We start from the raw sequence: 16,742 nt of genomic DNA, 5'->3' as shown, positions 1-16,742 counted from the left end.
GATGGGCGTCTACTGGCCGGCTGTCATTTAAGCACGGACTGGGGCATCCTCTCTCAGCGTAGAGATGGACTGGGGGCCCCGTCTGCGGATGCAGTGTTTTCCAGGAGGCTCACGGGCACAGCCCTGGGCTCCAAGTCGTGCTCCAGCCCCCCTTTCTCCTGGTCTGTCCCCATGAGCGGCAGACCTGCTCTGAGGTCCCGGGATAAACACCAACCGGTCCCTTGACCCCACTCCTCCACCAGCACTCTTGCAGCAACCCCCCCACCCCCGCTGGGGCCTGCGCACCTCCCTCCCGTACTCCGTGGACCCGCCCGGCCCAGGCCAGCGCCTCCCCAGAACCCCGAGCCTGTGTGCTGCCCCTTCTCAGCGCCCAGCTTGATAGACCCTCCTCGTCCCACTGCCGTCAGAGCCTCAGTGTCCATCGGTCCGTCTCCCTGTGCCTCCTCCCTGTGGATCCCCTCCTTGGGGCCGTCTTCTGGGCCCCCAGACCCACGGCGTGGAGGGAACAACGCCCTTGGGTCCCCGGATGCCCACACGGCGCCCTCCGGAGGTGACAGCTCCGAGCCAGGTGGGAGGAGGCCTCGCCGTGGGGACAGCCGAGGGCCCCGGGAGGCCCCGGGCTCCTGTGCACAGAAGCCGCCTTGGGGAGCCCAGCAGCCACACGGGCACACGCCGGCCGGGTCCCCCATTCCTGGGCGCAGGATGTCCAGCGACAGTATGGTTGCTTGAAGCCACTAAGTTTGGGGGCTGACGCCGTCCTTGTGTTTCACTTGTTGTGTGTATTTGTTGTTTGTTTCTTCTGGATGCACCACACGTGTGCACGCACGTTCACACTCGAACACACTCTTGCCCACACTCATGCACATCACACACCACCTCTCACACACCCACACGCACACCCGCACACCCGTGTGCACGCGCACACAGCCTCACGCTGCAGTTGAAGCTACGTGAGGGCAGCCTTCGCTTGGTCGCCGACCAGCCGAGCCCCGGGCGCGCTGGGGGGTCGCTGAGGGCGCCGGGCGAGGGTTCAGGTGATTCAGACCCGCAGAGATCGGAAAGCGAGGCGCCTGCAGCACTTGGGGCGCCTTGAGCCCCAGGGAACGTTGCCGCCGGGGCCCCGGTTGCCCTGTGCGGCCACAGGAAGGGGCGTGACAGGCCTCCGGGCCCCCCGATGCCAGGAGAGGAGGCGCCGCCCTCCCCCCGCCGAACCCCGTGACCAGCCCGACGGCCTCATCTGTCTCCTCTGTTCATCTTCTGCTTCTCTGACTCTCAAACGGCCCCTTAATTGGCCATTTGGCCCCTAATTTAGGGACGATGAGGATCAGCCCCCCAAGCAGCATTTCAGATGGCGGCCAGAGGTCTGGAGCCCCTCCTTGGGGTCCCCGGATCTTTCGACTTGGTCACACGAAGGTCAGCCCTGTGTCCTGGCACGGGTGCCCGGGTAGCCTCTGACCTTCAGCTCTTAAACCTGACCCTGGCGATTCAGAGCCGAAGCGCTCAGCAGAAATGGCAAAGAAGGACCCACCCGGTAGTGCGCAGAGAGAGGGCCCTCACGTGCCTGGAGCTTCTAGAACTTCCCTCTGTGGGCGCCTGCTGGGCACCATTTCCTTGTTGGCTCCCGGAGTACAGAAACCGGTACAGACCCACCCCAGCCGGGGTCACCGTGGCTTCGTGGCTGTTCGGCTGAGCCGGCAGGAGGCAGGTGCCGTGGCTGACGATTCCACCTGTCTCTCGCTTGCTCTTGGACCTGGGCGTATGTGCTCAGTGTGCAAGCTGGCCTCCTGGTCCCCACACCGAGGGTGACCCCAGGACCGTGATTCTGCAGTGCTGCTCTGAAGGTGCTGCTTGGGCACGGGCACGGGCAGGTCTGCCTTGTACAGCTGTGCGGGTTGTGCCCTGCCCAAGGGCTCCTCCTGGCTCAAGTCTGGCCTGCCCGCTGAGGCTGCGAGGCTGTGTCTGCCCAGAGCAAGGGGGACCTTTCCCAGTTGCACACGGGTGCCTGAGAGGCCGGGGGCCAGTTAGCTGTTGGTAGGCCCTCCTAGGGGGCCTTGGGTCCCATGCCCTGCCCGGCTACAACACAGATACGGCCTCAGGGGAGCCAGGCTTGCTCTCTGGGCCTCAGTTTCCCCCTGGGAAACACGCATTTCGCAGCTCCCTCCATCCCTGAAATGCCAGGACGGCCGGGACGTGGCACACAGTAGGTGCCCTGTAGCGTGAACTTGGCCGCTGTGGCTGCCTGTGGCATCGGGACGGGGCTGGATAATCTGGTCGCCCAACAGGCAGGCCGAGCAGGTATTAGCTGGTACCTGCTGGCTTACCTCAGCCTCTCAGACATTCACAGAACCCACGGCCGCGCCAACGCTCCCCGTTGGCTTATCCACACCTGCAAGGCATTGATGTGGCCCGTCTGATGTGTGTGCTCTGAAACCGAAGCCCCCTTCGCTGTGGGCCTGAGGAGCGTCAGCCTGAGGCCCCCAGGAAGGGGGGCCCCACCCCACACAGGGCGCCTGGTCCCCCGCGTACCCCCTCGGCGTCGTGCAGCACCCCCCCCCCCCATTGCCCTGGCCAGGTCCTCCCCACCTTTGTTCCAGGTCCTCCCCCGGGAGCCCCAAGGCCATAGCCCTGTGGAATGCCGCACCTCGGAAGGGTAATAGCCCCCCACGAAGCGGCCAGCAGTGTCCCCTTGTCCCCGGGCCTCCCAGCTGCCTCCCACCTCAGGGCAATTTATGGGGTCACGAACCACCTCAAGGGGGCAATTCTCTGCCCTGGTGTAAACGGGCTCTCCCAAAGTGCTTTACAACCCGCTTGTAGCCCCCGGGGACAGCCCGAGGCCCGGTGGCCTTCCATTTGTCCCCCAGGTCGGGGGGCAGGCGGGGAAGGCCAGGTCCTGCCACCGGGAGCCCCAGCCCTCCTGCGCTGCTTTTCTGGTGGTGTTGACAGAAGTCACCTATGGTCATTTTCGAAGCAACACCCCCCCCCCTCCGGCCCACGCCCACGGCTCTCCAGCAGGACAGGAGCGTGAACCCCACCCCTCCAGGTAACACCCTCAACTTCTCTGTGCCTCAGGCTCCTTAGGTGTGGAAAGGGGGTAATCAGAGCTGCTTTTCAAAATTGGTTGACAGATGTCAAGCACTCGACACTTTATCAGCACGCAAGTGGGAATTGCCCGCAATCTCACCTTCCCGAGGTGCCCTCCGCAGCCCCCCGCCCGCCCAAGTCTCTGCCTCCTTGCATTGTGGGAAATAGCATACGCACCCAACAGTGCACGAATACTTTCACAGCGGAGACCCACAGAACCCACAGCCAGGCAAGAGGCAGAGCGGCTCTGGGGTCCAGAACCCTCCCTCCTGCCCAGCCCCCTGCCGACCCCAGCCCGGCACCGCGCCCCCCCCCCCCCCCCCGCCCCTACTCGGCATCCTGGACTTTTCTGACTTTTGCAAATCATTTCCTTGCTTCCATCCGGACAAGCCTCTCTCTCTCTCTCTTCTCTGTCTCTCTTTTAAAGGATTCTTTATTTAAAAAAAATTTTTTTTAATGTTTACTTTATTTTTGAGAGAGAGAGAGACAGAGCACAAGCGGGGGAGGGGCAGAGAGAGAGGGAGACACAGAATCCGAAGCAGGCTCCGGGCTCGGAGCTGTCGGCACAGAGCCCGATGTGGGGTCGAACTCACGAACCGTGAGATCATGACTTGAGCCGAAGTCGGACGCTCAAGCTCAACCGACTGAGCCACCCAGGCGCCCCTAAGGGATTCTTTATTTTAGCTTTTTAAGTCTATTTATGTATTTTTAGACAGAGACGGCATGAGTGGGTGAGGGACAGAGAGAGAGAGAGAGGGAGCACTGTCAGCACAGAGCCCGATGCGGGGCTCGAACTCACGGACCTGAGTCGGACGCTTAACCGACGGAGCCCCCCAGGGGCCCCCCGAGAGCTTCTGAAAGAAAGTCGTTGTCTGCCTGTGTCTTGCCTCCTCCCTCTTCGCATTCGTGAGCTGTCGGCAGGCGGCCCCATGACCTTGTAGTTCACCCACTTCCCTTGGCGGTATAATGTTCCACGGCGCGAACGTGCCCCAGTCCGCGTGTCCGTGCCCCTGCACACGCACTTGGGCTGTTTCAGGCGGCGGCTGCGGGAATGTAGCTGCTCGGGCTGGATGGGTCGGGAGTGAAATGGGGGCTCACGGCTCACGGAGAGCTTCAGCTTTACCAGATGATATACCACGCAGAGCCAGCACTTTGCTGCAGGAACACGGGGAGCCTGGGTGGCTCCGTCGGCTAGGCGTCCGACCTCGGCTCAGGTCACGACGCCACCATTCGTGAGTTCGAGCCCCGCGTCGGGCTCCGTGCGGATGGCTCGGAGCCCGGAGCCTGCTTCGGATTCTGCATCTCCCTCTCTCTCTGCCCCTCCCCTGCTCACGCTCTGTCTCTGTCTCTGTCCCAAAAATGAAGACACGTGAAAACAAATCAAGACCGGCAGCGGTGGGGGCAGTGCGTGCCCACACAGAGGTACAACCGAAAGGCTTTCCTGTGACCGCTTATGGGCGCAGAGAACATTCCAGAAAGGAGACAGCCTACAGCCCGGCCTGTCAGCAAGGAGACCGCTGAGAAGCGAGGGGGCTCCTTTCGCGATTCACTTTATTCGCTTCTTTACCGTTGGCTCCTGGCGCCGTGGGCACGGAGGCGCTGTCGTGGAGCCTGGTTTTACTAAGTGCCGTGAACCCCCACCGCACCCCCGACGCCCTCCTCTCCCCTCCTGCCACGCCGGGCTTGTGCTCACGCTGAGCTCGAGGCCCTCCCGCGTACATTTCTGCCCTGAGGGGCCGTGTTTCGGGTCCCTGGCTGCCCAGGGCCCAGGCACAGAGAGAGAGGTTCTGGAAAACAGCGCGCTCGGCTCACCACTTTGCTCCCCTCGGTGCCTCATCTCTGACGACGCGGCCCCGTCGCCCCTTGCTGCCTGCCCCCCTCCACTTGCTTGACAGGTGGGAGAGCCGGCGCAGGGCCACACGGTCGAGGCGGGGTGCCGCCACTCCTCCTGGGGAGCCCTCGGCTACCCCGGCCTCGGCAAAGGTCCTCTCTCTCCGGCTTCCTTCCCCAGCGCACCCCTCTGCCCGGGCCCCGAGTTATCGAGGCAGGCTGCCCATCTCGCGTCACCTCGCCGCGCACCGCGGCCTTGCGCCAGGGTCCCTGAGCCCCAGGGACCGAGAGAGAAGCGGTTTTGATGGACAGAACCTCCCGAGGCCCGGGTGTCTTTCCGGTACGGCCCCGCCCCCTCCTAAAAGTGTCCGTATCACGACGGAAGCCCCCAAGGGGGGCCGTGATTTGCTCCCCAGTGGCCGGGTTGGGCGGCCGGGAGGCACGACTGGAAAGTTCCGGCGTCCGTTGTGTGCCAAGCACGGGGCCGGAGACTTCCACATCTCGCCTCGGTTACCCTTGAGCGCAGCCCTGTTGTACCGTGGGGGAAACCGAGGCTCGGGGTCCAGGGAGCCTCACACTGCAGGTCAATGTCAGACCCAGGAGCACACAGAGTGAGCCCGCCCCTGAGCCGTAAGGGGCTCCCCCTCCCTCCCCCTGGAAGGATCACAGGTGCAGCCCCCAATTTGTTCCCTGTCCATTAACAACCCCGACCTCTGAACCATACTGGGCGTCAAGGAATTAGGGCAGAGATATGCCACCTTTTGGGAGCTGACACCCCTATTCTTATTTAATTCCACCCCGCCTCCGTCAGTCCCTCCAAGTGTGAGCTGGCAAACATCTGTCCTGTAAATCAAAGCGCCCACAAGGGACTCGCTGGCTTTGACGGGCCTCTGAGAATTTCACGGAGCCCTTTGGAGAAGGCACCGTTGGGAGCTGCGAAAGCATTTGAAAAAGTTAAAAGCCTTCTTGGGTAGCGCAACGTGGCCCGGGGAGCCTGGCTCTGCGCGGGGGTCACAGCCTCAGGCAGCCAGGCGAGGACAGGTCCCCTGACCACCCCCCGCCCCGGGGTAAAACGTGGGGACGGTTCCGGCTGGAGAAGCCTGAGTGGAAGGCCATTGTGCCGGCCTCTCGGGTTTTGTTTGGGAGGAAGGGGACACCCGGGGACCCGTGAGACGGTGCTGTCTGCGCACCTTTGACCACTGGAGCCGCACGGACGTCCCCGTATGTGGTCACTCGCCGTTGACGTGGCGTTTCAGTGACCGGTTGGAGTCGCTCAGCCGTGCCACAGGAGTCCTTTGTCCGCCGGCCCCGAGGGAATATCTAAACAGTATCGTTGACTGATCGAGTGACTTCTGTGTTGTGACTATAAAAGGGATCCATGTCAGGGGCGCCTGGGGGGCTCGGTCTGTTAAGCCTCCGACTTCGGCTCAGGTCGCGATCTCACGGCTCGTGGGTTCGAGCCCCGCGTCGGGCTCTGCGCGGACAGCTCGGAGCCCGGAGCCTGCTTCGGGTTCTGTGTCTGCCTCTCTCTCTGCCCCTCCTCCACTCGTGCTCGATCTCTCTCTCAAAACTAAATTAGGAAGAGCAGAGAGGTACAACAATCAGAAATGAAGTAGGCGAATTCTATCGCTTTCTAAAACTGTACCTCGGGGCATGTTTTGGGGTTCTTTTCTTGCTCTCACACAATCAAATTCTACTGTGTATTCAGTTTGGTGCCGTTTTCTTCACGCGGCCTTGTACGGTGGCAATGAGGTGGGGGCCCAGTGTTTGCACGTACCCCCATTCATCTGACCGGTTCCTTGTCATTGAGGCCTTGCCTTTTCCAATCTGCTTCAGACCCACGGATTCCCTCCCTCCGCCTTGCCTGCGAGGGGAAACCAAGGCCCAGGTTCCACACAAACCGTCCGGAAGCATCCCTGCCCCCTGCCAGGACGAGCATCCGAGGCCAGCCTCAGGGGCGTCTGGGCCTGCTTAGCTCTCTGCCGGCTGGCTTCCGCCCCGAGGACTCCCGTCACTCCCCCCACCACGCCCCTACCCGTGAGCGTGTTCCCCTGTCTCTGCTGGAGGCCTCTCCGGGACCACCCCTCTCCCGGGGCGAAGGAGCCACCTCAGCTGGGGCTCGGCGTGCTGTAGTGGGACAAGCATTGACCGATGGAGCCTGCAACGTGTCCCCAGTAGGTGGGTCCCCCTGAATCCTGTGGATGTGACCTTATTTGGACAAAGGGTCTTTGCACATGTACTCAAGTGAAGGACCCAAGATGAGATCATCCTGGATTATCCGGGAGGGGGGGGGGCCCTAAGTCCAGTGACAAGTGTCCCTGTAAGGAAGGAGCCAGGAGTGGGAGATGTGAGACACAGGTGGCGGGGCGGGAGGGGGAGGGGTGCGTGGAGCCCCAGCAGCTGGAGTTACAGGAAGGACCCTGCCCCTCAGAGCATCTGGGAGGATCAGCCCTGTCTCCATTCTCATCTGGGAGTTCCGGCCTCCGGGGCGAAGACCGAATCAGTTTCTGCTGCCCAGGGAGGGAGCCTTGGTTCCCACAGCCCCGGACGCTAACGCAGGGGTCCGCGGGTTCCGACCTGGAATCCCAGCCCCCGTGCTTGCGGGCTGTGCGGCCGTGGGCGGGAGTCCCCACGGCCCTCCCGGTAGGTGTGAGACTCCAGGTGAAACAGAGCCTGGCACAGAGTAGGTGCCCAGGGAATGGCCACCGGTGTTCTCGCAGATGCTGACTGTCGGTGGGCTGGGCCATTTCGAGTTAAAGAGCACCGAACGCCACGTCCCTACCCCTCGGGAGCGTCCCACGTGAGCTGGTGGGAGGCAGGTCGTAGTGATGCCTGGGGCACGGGTGGTCCTGGGGCCGCTCAGGGGCTGTGTGAGGTGCCTCAGCTGTGGCCCCCCCACCCCCCACCCCACCTGGCACCAGACTCCACACCAGTAAGGGACAGAGGAGTCAGAGCTGGCCACCCCTCGCCGGGGACATCACATAAGCACATTTCGGGTCACTGGTCCCGAGTGCAAGACAGACAGATACCATGACTCCAACTGTCTTGTGAGGAGGCCTCCGGAAGGAACCCTTAAAACAAACAAAATCATGGGACTGAGACGCTGATGATGAGAGCGGAAGTTTCGCCCACGAGGGGCCAGGCTTTCTACGCTGGTGACGTGGTCGCATCACTGCCTGGCCGGTGTCTGAGGGGCACACCCTGCCCCTCCCCCCATCACTGACACCCTCGGGGACGCAGGCCGGCCCAGCCTGCTGAGCCATGATCAGCCAGAGGCAGGGCAGACATCGAGTTTGTGTCTGCCCCTGGCCCTTGACTGTGGGGAGTGAGCCCATGGCTCTGCTTGAAGATCGAGGTACGGCCACCTTCCTGGGGCCACGGAGCGGCCACTGCCAGGGTCAGGTGTCAGCATTCCTGTCCAAGGACGACCACGCACTTAGTGAGGCTGGTGATGAGCTGTGCCTGGTGAGGAGAGGCCTGTGCGTGCACGGCACAATGCCTGACCGCCTCCAAGGCCAGGCTTGGGCTCCGAGGACCCGGTCCCTCCACAAGGCTGATTCCTGGCCTCCCGGGGTCATGAGCCTCTTGGAGAAGGTGTTGAGAACTGTCTGTAGGTGGGGCCCAGAAACCTTGACATGAGATCCCAAGGGTTCACGGGTCCGAATTAACACGGGGGTGCCGTCGAGACTTGAACAGGGCTTACGGGTGGATATTTGTGGGAAAGGAGAATGGAGGCAGGTGTGTGGACAAAAGGGGACATGGGGCGGGGTTGGAAAGAAGAAGAAAAAGGGGGTAGAGCCGGAGGAGGGGTGTGGGTTGGGGGCCCCTCCGATCTCTACTGGGGAGGACCATCTGGCTGACTGTCCCGGGCCTCAGTCTCCCCGTCTGGAGAGTGGGGCTGGGTCAGGCCCTTGCACACACACTGCATTCTATAGACGGTGGGGAAACAGGAATCAGACCGGAAACAAGGGGGTCAGGGGGAGGGGTGTCACCCGAGAGTTGACGGGTCAGCCCGGGAATGACGGACGGGTGAGGCTGGAACAACCCCCGGGGGGACCCGGAGGCAAGGGCTGGCGGTGTCTGAGTCCAGACCGGCCCTGGGCAAGGCTTCGGGAAGAGGTCCCTTCTTGTCACAGCTGAAGCACGAGGGGTCTGGGTTGGGGCTCCCACCGCCCCCCCCCCAGAGGTGCCTGGCGAGGAGTCCAGCCCACCTCGGGGGACCCTCGAGCCTTTGCTAAGCCTCTCCTCACACAGCCCTCTGCAGGGTCTCGTCCCATTTCCTAGATGGGGAAACCGGGTCAAGTGCTTGTCCCAAGGCACACGGCAGGAGCCTCTGGAAGGAATCTCCGGCCCCCTTCGTCTGTGGTATGTGCGGCCAGAAACCCTAGCCGGAACTGAGCCCCGAGCATCTGTTTAAATGCCTCAAAACAGAAATACCTCTGTTGTCCGCTGACCTGCTGGGAAGGCAGGGCCGGAAGCCCAGGAGGCCGAAGCCACCGCTCTCCTGACCTTCCTCCCTTCCTTCTCTCCTTCCTTCCTTAACCCAGGTTTATCATGCAACTACACGCCAGGGCTGTGCTGGGCTGAGGGGCGACGGCCGTGACCGAGACCTCCACGGCCCCAGCCACGGCGTCCGCCGAACAGACCGCGGGCGTCAGGTTACCCGCGCACTCATGAACACACACTCGGGCAGGCACGCTCATCCACGGGCACGCACTCGGTCATGTGCTCACGCTCAGGCGCACGCCCGGGAGGGTTCGCGCGCGTGCACGCGCACAGGGTCTGGTGGCGCCGGTCACCGGTAATCGGACCGTGCAGAATGCTCCGGAACTGGGCTTCTCAAGGTCTCTTTTCTCCCTAAAGGGGCTGTTGCCTGGGACCTGGGTGCAGATTTGCTTCTGAGGTCTTACACGAGAGAAACCACTTCAAACAAGGTGCTGAATTCCCAGTACAGAGTAAGACCCCCCAAATCATTTCCCATTAAAGAGGAAGAAAAGGGAAAAAAAAAAAGGCATTACTTACAACCAAGTGACAGAAGACTGAGTCACTATCTATTTGCACAGAGGAGGATGGGGTGGGGTGGGGAGAGGGTTCCTGAGGGAATGACAAGACTTTGGGGTCATTCTCCAGGGAATGGCTGCCTCGGAAAATATGTCCTCTGCCTGTGACATCAGGGACGCAACACGACTCCCGTTTATCTAGGAGACATGCCCCAAAGGACCCAAAATAGCCCCACTTCTTCTCCACACCCCACTTGGTGCTGCTGCTGTGGGTGGGCCCCGTGGCTTCCCAAGCCTTGGTTTCCTGCTCTGGAAAATGGGACGTACGACAGTGGCCACACGCATTCATGGCACTCTTGTAGAGCCCCCCGGGGACGGTGGCTGGGAACCGGGTGCGTGGGCTGCAAACCGCGACCCAAGCAAGGCCTGCCACAAACTGGTACCAGGCAGGTGGGGTGGGTTTCCCCTTCTGTTTTTTTTTTTTATTTTTTGAGAAAGTCCACACCTCCAGAGAAGTTTCTAGAGCGGTGTAAAGAACGCCCATCCCCTTTTCGCCTGTATCACGGCCCTTCCCACCACAGTGGCATTCTCACTGCCTCGTACACACGCATTTATTTTCCTGAACCGTCGGAACGCGAGTCGTGACCAGGACTACGCGAGAGGACTCCGGCACGGGGCTCTGGAACGCAAGGACACTGTGTACATAACCAGGATGCGAGCGCCCGACCCAGGACACCTAACCACGCAGGTGCTAACTAACCAATGAGAGTCCGTACCCAAAGGTCCCCAGGGGTCTCAGCGGTGCCCTTTATGGCGACTTGCTTCCCGGTTACTTTTCAAAAATTGAGGGGAAAGTCACGTAACACAGTGTGAGCCATTTCATTTACTTATCTATTTTAAGATTTTTTAAATAACATTTTAAGTAACCTCTACACTCAATGCGGAGCTCAAACTCACAACCCTGAGGCCAAGAGTCACACACTCCACCGAATGAGCCAGCCAGGTGCCCCCAGGGTCAACCACTTTAAAGTGTAATATTTATTTTTATTTTGTTTATGTTTTTATTTACTTTTGAGACAGAGGGAGACAGAGCATGAGCAGGGGAGGGGCAGAGAGAGAGGGAGACACAGAATCGGAAGCAGGCTCCAGGCTCCGAGCCGTCAGCCCAGAGCCCGACGCGGGGCTCGAACCCACCAACCGTGAGATCATGACCTGAGCCGAAGTCGGACGCTTAACCACTGAGCCATCCAGGCGCCCCTAAAGTGTAATATTTAGGGGCATGTGGGTAGCTCAGCCAGTTAATCATCTGACTCTTAATTTCGACTCGAGTCATGGTCTCGTAGTTCATGAGATCGAAACTTGTCTTGGGCTAGAATCGTGGACGACATGCAACCTACTTCGGATTCTCATTCTCTCTCTCTCAAAATAAATAAGTAAACTTAAAAAAAATAAAGTGTAAATTCAGGGCACCTGGCTGGCTAAGTCACAGGAGCACGCGACTCTTGATCTCAGGGTTGTGGGTTCAAGCCCTGCGCTGGGTATAGAGATAACTTAGAAGTAAAATCTTAAAAAAATAATAACGAGTTAAGCGTGCAATCCGGCATTGCATTTACTGCCTTCACAGCCACCAGAAAAGGACACTCCTGACCCGCCAGTCGGTCGGTCAGTCCCCGGGGCACCTCCTCCCCAACCCCCTGGAATGACCAGTCTGCTCAAGTAGGTGTCTTAAAATATTTTTTAAAATGTTTATTTAGTTATCTTGAGAGAGAGAGGGAGAGAGAGAGAGAGAGACGGGGGGGGGGGGGGAGGAAGAGAGAGAAAGAGAGAGAGAGAGAATCTCAAGCAGGACCACACTCTCAGCTCAGGAGCCTGACACAGGGCTCCATCTCATGAATCGTGAGACCATGAGCCAAGATCAAGAGTCGGATGTTCCGCTGACTGAGCCACCCAGACGCCCCTCAAGCAGGTGGGTTTTTTTTAAATTTTTAAATGTTTATTGATTTTTGAGAGAGAGAGAGAGAGAGAGAGAGCAAGCAGGGGAGGAGCAGAGAGAGAGAGAGAGAGAGAGATGGGGACAGAATCCAAAGCAGGCTCCAGGCCCTGAGCTGTCAGCACAGAGCCCGACGCGGGGCTTGAACCCATGGACCGTGAGATCGTGACCCGAGTCGAAGTCGGACGCTTCACCGACTGAGCCACCCAGGCGCCCCATCCCAAGCAGGTGTTTTTAAGAAGGAGCCATCAGCACGTGGGGTTTTTCTTTTTTAAAAAGACTTTATTACAAATCAAATGTCACACTGGAGTCTGGGTGTGCTCCGGGAGGGAAGGGACGTTGCGGTGATAGAGTGTGTTTCTGGTCCCTTCTCTGCTGCCCACACACCGAACGTCTTTGGGCGAATCTTTCCTCCTCTCTGGTTCTTATTCTGTTCATTTGCTGATCCGGGGTTTCTAAGAAATTGTCTTAAAGGTCCCATCCAACCCTTGAATGAATCACGTGACCAGGCATCGGGCTTCAGTGCCCCTGGCCTCCGGGAATATCTGTCCTGCTCCAGGGTCTCCTCCCAGGCCTGAGGGAAAGGGCCAAGTGCGCAGAAGTGCTGTCCTTGGGTGGGGGGTGGGATCTCACTCGGGGCTTCTCTCTCTCTCTCTCTCTCTCTCTCTCTCTCTCTCTCTCGGAGCCTGGCTTCGCGCCTTGGTGTTTCACCTGCCAGATGGGTCAACAGCTGACTCCTGGTGCTACGGCAGGAACTCTGTGAGAAATGGCTTTGTGAAGCAGACCCCTCCCCGGAGGTGAGGTCTTCTAGGTCGGCGAGGCAGGCAGACTGGCTCTGGTCCCGGGTGAAAGTCGCTGCCCGTCCTCCTCCTGCCCTGGTGGGTTTCTTTCTCTCATGGACGCCTCTCCAAGAGGCCTTCCGGCGTTCCCAAGGTCATGGGGAAAACGAGAGTGGGTAGGGCAGTGTCCGAAACAGCTCCTGAAATGTACTTATGGTGCAGGGGACAGTCTCCAGGATGGGTACACTGCTGGGGACTTCTGGAGAAAGTTCCTGTTTGCGCTACTCCCGCTGGCCCCAACAATCCTGCAACAGAAATGTCAACCCTCACCCACATGGGGCCCCCCTGCTTGCATCACTGGGTGCCCCAAGCACACGCCCTCCGGCTGGGTTAGGAGCCCTGCCCCTGGGGTGACATGGGGCAAGAAAAGGTCTGATGCCTGAGGTCTGCCCCATCAGGAGTGCCCGGAAAGTGTTGGCAGATCAACGAACAATCAGTACGGGGAGGGAAGCCAGGGAAGGGTGGAAGGAAGGACGGACAGAATGCGCAAGGAAAGGATAGACAAACGCAGAGGCCAATGCATTCATAGCCGCATCGACGCCTCCTGGTTCCTTTAAGTGATTCGTGCACTATATCTTGACCCCCAACGACACGTCAGCTTCTGCTCAAGTCACCGAGGGGCACGGCTGTGTCAGGAGCGGGGCCGACTGAGCCGGGGCGGGGGTGGGGTGGCCTCTTGCGGTCCTGCCGGCCAGGGGGCCCACTGCGTCAGGAGGGCTGCCACTCAGCGGCTCCGGGGCTCTCCGGTATCCGTATTTCAATGCTATGGCTTTTGGAGGCATCACTGTTAGCACAGTTCAAGTTTTCTCACGAAGCAACTTTTTGTTTTCTTTCACTCGGTGACATTTACCACGTTCTCGCGTTCCTCAGATATCCATACGCCGACAGGTCCAAACATTTTCCACGGAGCACCTGTCCGCTTTGACGAATAGAATCCACGTACAGAAATCAGCTTTGCAGCCACGTTGGCCAGAGTTCCTGGGTCCCAGGAAAGAGTGCCGGCTCCTGTATCACAGATGAGAAAGGAAGGTCCAACCACACCCAGGTCCTGCCCGACAGGGGAGCTGGGCCAGTGGGTGGGCCTCGGGGCCTTGGGGGTGGCGTGAGGGTTCTGAATCGGTGGCGAAAGAGGCTTCCCGTCCCAGGACCTGTGGTACTTGCTGTGCCTGTGACTTCAACAGAGTCTCAGACTGGGGGAGGTTGTGCCTTCCTTTAGGTGTGGATACAGCAGTGTCGAAGGGGGCTGTAGGAGAGGTTTAATGCCCTGGGAGACGTTCACAAGAAGAGGGGGAAAGGAGGATGTAATTCAAATGCTGTTTCTTTTAAAAATTTTTTTTAATGTTTTTATTTATTTTTGAGACAGAGAGAGACAGAGCATGAGCAGGGGAGGGGCAGAGAGAGAGAGAGGGAGACACAGAATCCGAAGCAGGCTCCAGGCTCCGAGCTGTCAGCACAGAGCCCCATGCGGGGCTCGAACTCACAGACCGCGAGATCATGACCTGAGCCGAAGTCAGATGCTCAACCAACTGAGCCACCCAGGCGCCCCTGTTTTTTTTTTTTTTTTCTTTTTTTTTTTTTTAAGATAAATATATACTTTTTAAAAGTCTGAGGAAGACATTCACCCAAATAGAAGCAGCTCATAATGCGGTCATGATACGCTAGGTTTCAGACTTGTCCCTGGTGTGTTTTTCTGTACTTTTCAAATTTGCAACCACAAACGAGGGCTACTTTTGCAGAAAATATCCAAACTCCATTTCACTGAGGCATAACTTAAAACGCACCCTAATTTTAAGGGCACCATTCAGTGAATTTTGACGGATCTCATTGTTACCATCCCGGTCAAGAAAAAGGACATTCCCATCATCCCAGAAAGCTTCCTCCTGCCTCTTTCTGGTCAATCCCAACCCCCATCTCCTGCCTCAGGCAACTACCGATCAGCTTTTTGTCACCGTAGATTAGACTGGTTTTTTCCCAGTGTGGCCACTACATTTTAAAATAAGCATTAAACGTGAGCAAAGAGAGCCAGAGAACAGCCTTTAGATAAATAACAGCTACCCTATTCTGCACCCGCATATGCTAGGCGGTCTCTACATAGGTATTTATCTCTCCTTCGCTAACGAGATCTTTGCCAGTCCTCACATTAACTCATTTGGAGCTTATAGCGTTCCTTTCGCTGTGTTACAAATAAGGAAACTGAGGCTCAAAGAAGGCTTCCCTTTTCCACTCTGAAAATGGCCTCTGCCAATCTCCCAAAAAGGGGCTGGGGGGTACCCCTTTTTTGGGATAACGATCGAAGTAGGGGAAAAACGGGTCTCGAGGAGGCAGAATGCTTTGGGGGTGGGGGGATGATGCGTGTGCTAGCATATTCTAACAAAAGTATTGAACTGTCTCAGGTGTCCCGAGTTCCAGTCTTGGCTCGGCCAGGAACCAGTGGCTTCCCCCAACCCAAGTATTCACAGCCCTTCCTGTCCCGGGTTTGTTATGGCAGCTTTTACTTTCTAAGGAAGATTTTTTACCACCACCCAGAAGTTTCCGTAATTACAAAGAACTCAACAGCGGGGAGGGGGCAGGGGATTTGGGAGGGGCATGAGGAGGTACTTATGTACTTAAGAAGGCATGTTTGACATTGTAACGTAAATTTCTACCCATAAAGTGAAAAGAAAAACAGCTATTTTCATAGTGTAAAGACTGGAAGTGAACGAGAACAAGATTTTTCTTGGCTGTTGGGACGTGCGTTTAGAAACAACGAAAATCTCTCATTTGCCACAGGAGCAGTTCGGACAAGCCAAGGGCGGCCCCAGAAAAAGCGTTTAGGGCAGTTGAAACGATCCCAGTTAACATCACAAGCCAAGCTCTGCTGGTCACCTGGGCCTGAGACCCCTGGGGCCCCGGGCGGCCTGGGCACCGCGGCGAGGACGCCTCAGACTCTTGCTCCAAATGCCCCTCCCCTCGGCGAATGAAATCTCAGCCGGGGTGGGTCACCTGGTTCAGTCACCACCAGAAGAATCCGCATCATCCCATCCTAGCATATTGGGGGCTGCGTGGTGTCCCCAGCAGGGGGACCTCACCTTCTCCCGGCAGCTCTCACCTGGAGCGTTGGCCGCAGCGCCCCCTGCTGGCCAGCACCGCCTTCCCTCTGCCCCTCTTGGCTTCCTCCCACCCCCCCCCGCAGACCTGCCGGGGCTCCCACCCAGCACACCTGGGTGCAAACACTTGCGGCTTGTCTGGACAAGCCTCAGTTTCCCCCAGATGCAGCGTGGGTTCGTCACCCAAACTTTCCGATGAACTGCGTGGTGCGCAGCAGAGTTGGTGGGTGGCCGCCACTCTTCACGAGCCATGTCCCCGGTACTTTATGTCCACTCTCCCAGGCGACCCCGGGACAAAGCTCAGAGCAGCCACGAGGAGGCAACAGGCCCAGCAGGTCCCTGACCAGTCCAGGGAGTGGCCGGGCACGGATCTGTGGCGAAGACGGTCCCACCCTGGAGCCCACGCCCCCGCTCGGAGGCCACAGCACCTCTCAGAGACCAGGCCTGGCCCGGATTTACAAGCTTGACGGCCTGGGTTCCAATTCCAGGTCCGCTACTCACCGGATGCCTGCCACTTTTCTGAGGCTCTCCTCTCCTATCTGTTCCAGGAGGCGGGGACAGAACACCGTGGACGCTCTTAGAGGGGGTTAAGCCGAGAACGCCCACACTGTGCTTCGAGCAGGGCCTGGGCATAGGAAGCTGATGCCTCGACCGCCTTCCTGAACTCCGTGATCACTGTGGCCAGTCTTCCCACCGTGGCCCTAGGAGGGGCAGCAGAGGAGTCGGGGGTGGAGCCAGAGGCTGGTACCCCCCCCAGACCGATTTGGGGGCACCCCCCCCCCAACGCAGCCTCTGCCGTCCTCCTCTCTGCCCCGCATTTATCCAGGATCTTTAAAACGAAAGCTGCGGGGGAGGGCAATTAAGTTTCATAGGGGCCGCTGTCAATTTAAAGCCACAGGGGGGAAGTAATTAGATT

The sequence above is a fragment of the Leopardus geoffroyi genome, chromosome D1 (assembly GCF_018350155.1).
Source record: "Leopardus geoffroyi isolate Oge1 chromosome D1, O.geoffroyi_Oge1_pat1.0, whole genome shotgun sequence".
Classification (NCBI taxonomy): domain Eukaryota; kingdom Metazoa; phylum Chordata; class Mammalia; order Carnivora; family Felidae; genus Leopardus; species Leopardus geoffroyi.
This window is presented reverse-complemented; position numbering follows the sequence as displayed.